The sequence below is a fragment of the Salvelinus sp. IW2-2015 genome, unplaced genomic scaffold, assembly GCF_002910315.2.
Source record: "Salvelinus sp. IW2-2015 unplaced genomic scaffold, ASM291031v2 Un_scaffold5158, whole genome shotgun sequence".
NCBI classification, from domain to species: domain Eukaryota; kingdom Metazoa; phylum Chordata; class Actinopteri; order Salmoniformes; family Salmonidae; genus Salvelinus; species Salvelinus sp. IW2-2015.
In genome coordinates this window covers 13842-18760 of record NW_019946424.1, presented here as the reverse complement: position 1 = coordinate 18760, position 4919 = coordinate 13842, and positions in this window count along the sequence as shown.

Sequence of the window (4919 nt, the reverse complement as noted above, 5' to 3'; positions counted from 1 at the left end):
CTCTCTCACAGAGAGAGAGAGAGTGCGGGGCTTAAAGACATACAGAGCCTGCAATGGCATTACCATAATCTCTAGGCTGTGCGGAGTTCAACGAGATGCCCCGCTAGACCGTAGCTCGCTCGGTCTAAGCGCAGCGACCGTGAAGAAAATAAGGGCCAAAATGAAGCCTGGCCCTAAATTTCAGGTGCTTTTGGGTGACAGCGGGAGAACCGTTAGGGTTAGAAGCACAATTCGACCTCAGGAACGTTCCTGAGGTCCTCCCGATCTGTGCAAGCCTATGTGTTTACTTTAAGCTTCCTGTGCCAACCGGAAGTGCCTTAAATTGGGGTCACAGTGGCTGTTTTGAAGGGTTAAAAAAGTCACATCTTTCCAAAACGTTATATGTGTGACTGGGTAACCCTCATGTACTGTAAATCAGTCATTTCTCCCATCAGATTTCCAAGAAAAGCTCACGCACACACAGCAAGGACGGAGTGACACAGTGTGGGGCTTAAAGAGACACAGAGCCTGCAATAGTTACCTTTGTTCGAACTGTCAAAGAATCGTCAGATCTAGAGCTCTGAAACTTTAGAAACCTGTTCTAGAGCTCAAGTCGATAGTGCACGGTGAGTTATGTGGCTCTAGGAGGTTCTCAGACCGAGAAACAGCCTCGTACATTTGCAATAACTTCAATTCATTTTGACCATCACGAAAATGACGACATTTAGAAAAGTCCCAGAGTCGCAAGACTAGGTGCATTGAAACCGCCTCGACCCATAGAGGCGACCCCAACGTTTCTGTCCGATAGCTCATTCAAGGACCCCGTAGTAACGTCCGGAAAATGGCTCAGAATGACCTATCGAGCCGAAACTTGGGATTCGGGGTCGCCTCACATAGGCCTACACATAATGTCAGAACTGGACCCGCAGCTAGAACGTAACTACGTGTTTTATGTTTTTATTATGGTTTAAACAGAAGGCGCTGTGAATTTTGGGCCTGCTCTGAAATATGTGATAGTTGGCTTCTAAACGAGTTGGAAAAAGTGGGTGTYGTGTCAGTTTGTATCAGTTTGGTGTCAGAATTATATCTAATTGACTGATGGACCCTGACTTGCTGGCTGACTTTTGTCCATTTGCAATATGTTTAAACAGTGATAGACCATCACCAAATTGACATTCTGAAATCAACACCAACGGTGGTTTTTAATGCCTTTAGGGGGGTGCAAGGGGTCAATGGTTGGGTAGGGAGCAAGCCCCACCCGTGCCCATCCAATAGGGGGCGCCCCTGGTCATTTTGGACGTTTAAAAAACAACAGAGTCCCACTTCTCCCTCATTATACATGACAAATAGACCATCTAGGTTGATTCATGGCTTAACATAGTGCTATATATCATTTGGGCAGTATAAATGCCATTTGGACATTGTTCACTGACTTTTGGGTTTGGAAACCAACTTCCTATGATCGTACATCGTACATTGGGGCGGCAGAATAGCCTAGGTGGTTAGAGCGTTAGACTAGTAACTGAAAGGTTGCAAGTTCAAATCCCCGAACTGACAAGGTACAAATCTGTCGTTCTGCCCCTGAACAAGGCAGTTAACCCACTGTTCCTAGGCCGTAATTGAAAATAAGAATTTGTTCTTAACTGACCTGCCTAGTTAAATAAAGGTAAAAGAAAAAATAAATAAATCATTATGGCAAATGGACATAACATCCTTWTTTGGTACTTTCATATTGCATCTGGATATTGCATTTCACTGACTTTTGACTTCCTATGAAATCATATTTCAAATGGACAAAAAATATGCCTTATGGACAAGTAAAAAAAATATGACAATAAAATATGACGAAGTATGTTCACACAGTTCTTATACATGTGTAATTGACAAAACAATTGAAATAATTTCGAAAAACGGTCCAGAAAGCACTTTTTTAAGGGGGTGATAAGTTTTCACATTTTTTCAGATTTTCAAAATTTGACTCTTGGGTCTTGACTTGATGTGCATTTGCAATATGAAAATTTACCGTGGAGCACGCTCGCCATCTATTGGATTTTTGCTGTGTGACACTTGGCATTTGACATTTGCAATAAGTTTTGAATGAAACGGCGTCCATTTGAGTGTTATTGTACATCGTGTATATGTTTCGTACGGTGCCAATAAGATCCCATTCATTTTTGTCCATTTCAGGGGGGTATTCCCTTACTTACCATAATCAACAATGCAGTTTTAAGAAAATACAAAAACAAGTAAGAATAAGCAACAATAATAAGAGGCAGCAGTTAAAGTAACCAATGAGCAGGGCTATATACGGGGGTACCCGTACAGAATCAAAAGGTGGAGAGCAATATCAGGGGTAACCGGTCAGAGTCTAGTGGAGGCTATGTTACGGGGTACCCGGTACAGAGTCAGAAAGTGGAGGCAAATTACAGGGGTCTGGTACAGAGTCAATGGTGGAGGCTATATACAGGTGTACTGGTACAAGTCAATGGGAGGCTCTATAGGGCGACCGGTCTAGGAGGGCTATATACAGGGGTACGTACAAGTCAATTGTGTGAGGCTATATACAGGGGGTACCGGTAGCAGAGATCAATGTGGAGGCTATATACAGGGGTACGGTACAGGTATGTGGAGGCTATGTACAGGGGTACCGGTACAGGTGTCAATGTGGAGGCATATAACGGCCGTACTGGGTACAGAGTCAAATGTGGGGGCTATATACGGGTAGTACAGAGTCATGTGAGGCTGATACAGCACCGGTACCGGTACAGTGTCAATGTGGAGGTATTATTAGCGGGAAGGTACCGGTACAGAGTCAATGTGGAAGGCTATATACAGGGGGTACCGTACAGAGTCAATGTGGAGGCTATATACAGGGGTACTGGTACAGAGTCAATGTGGGGGCTATATACAGGGGTACCGGTACAGAGTCAATGTGGAGGCTATATACAGGGGGTACCGGACAGAGTTAATGTGCGGGGGCACCGGTGTTGAGGTAATTGAGGTAATATGTACATATAGAAAGTTATTAAAGTGACTATGCATAGATAATAACAGAGAGTAGCAGCAGCGAGAAAGAGGGGTGGTGTGGCAATGCAAATAGTCTGGGTAGCCATTTGATTAGCTGTTCAGGAGTCTTCTAGCTTGGGGTTGGAAGCTTTTAAGAAGCCTTTTGGACCTAGATTTGGTGCTCCGGTACCGCTTACCGTGTGTTAGCAGAGAGACCAGTCTTTGACTAGGGTGGCTGGAGTCTTTGAACTTTTTAGGGCCTTCCTCTGACACCGCCTGGTATAGAGGTCCTGGATGGCAGGAAGCTTGGCCCCAGTGATGTACTGGGCCGTCCGTACTACCCTCTGTAGTGCCTTGCGGTCAGATGCCGAGCAGTAGCCATACCAGGCGGTGATGCAACCAGTCAGGTTGCTCTCGATGGTGCAGCTGTAAAATCTTTTGAGGATCTGAGGACCCATGCCAAATCTTTTCAGTTTCCTGAGGGGGAATAGGTTTTGTCGGGGATAGCTCACTTCTCTGTCTGTCAATTCAAAGGRTTTATTGGCATGGGAAACATATGTTCACATTACCAAAGCAAGTGAAATAGTCAATGAACAAAAGTGAAATAAACAATAAAAATGAACAGTAAACATTACTCTTCCAGAAGTTCCAAAAGAATAAAGACARMTCAAATGTCATATTATGTCGATATACAGTGTTGTAARGATGTYCAAATAGTTCTGCTCTGCTCTGCATGCATTATTTGGTGTTTTACGTTATGCACTGAGGATATTTTTACAGAATTCTGCATGCGGAGTCTCAATTTGGTGTTTGTCCCATTTTGTGAATTATTGGTTGGTGAGCGGACCCCAGACCTAACAACCATAAAGGGTCATGGATTCTATAACTGATTCAAGTATTTTTAGCCAGATCCTAATTGGTATGTCGAATTTTATGTTCCTTTTGATGGTGTAGAAGGCCCTTCTTGCCTTGTCTCTCAGCTCGTTCACAGCTTTGTGGAAGTTACCTGTGGCGCTGAATTTTAGGCCGAGGTATGTATAGTTGTTTTGTGTGCTATCTAGGGCAACGGTGTCTAGATGGAATTTGTATTTGTGGTCCTCAGTGGCGGTTCTAGACCATTTCAACTGGGGGGGCCAAGCTGGGGCCAAGCTGGGGCCAGTTGTACTGTTAGAGGGGCCAGTTGTACTGTTAGAGGGGCCAGTTGTACTGTTAGAGGCGCCGGTTGTACTGTTAGAGGGGCCAGTTGTACTGTTAGAGGGGCCAGTTGTACTGTTAGAGAGGGGCCAGTTTTGTAACTGTTTTAGAGAGGCCAGTTGTACTGTTAGAGAGGCCAGTTGTACTGTTAGAGGGCCAGTTGTACTGTTAGAGGGGCCAGTTGTACTGTTAGAGGGGCCAGTTGTACTGTTAGAGGGGCCAGTTGTACTGTTAGAGGGGCCAGTTTGTACTGTCAGAGGGGCCAGTTGTACTGTCAGAGGGGCCAGTTGTACTGTCAGAGGGGCCAGTTGTACTGTTAGAGGGCCAGTTGTACTGTTAGAGGGGCAGTTGTACTGTTAGAGGGCCAGTTGTACTGTTAGAGGGGCCAGTTGTACTGTTAGAGGGGCCAGTTGTACTGTTAGAGGGCCAGTTGTACTGTTAGAGGGGCCCAGTTGTACTGTTTAGAGGGGCCAGTTGTACTGTTAGAGGGGCCAGTTGTACTGTTAGAGGGGCCCAGTTGTACTGTTAGAGGGGCCCAGTTGTACTGTTAGAGGGGCCAGTTGTACTGTTAGAGGGGCCCAGTTGTACTGTTAGAGGGGCCAGTTGTACTGTTGAGGGGCCTGTTGTACTGTTAGAGGGGCCAGTTGTACTGTTAGAGGGGCCAGTTGTACTGTTAGAGGGGCCAGTTGTACTGTTAGAGGGACCAGTTGTACTGTTAGAGGGGCCCAGTTGTACTGTTA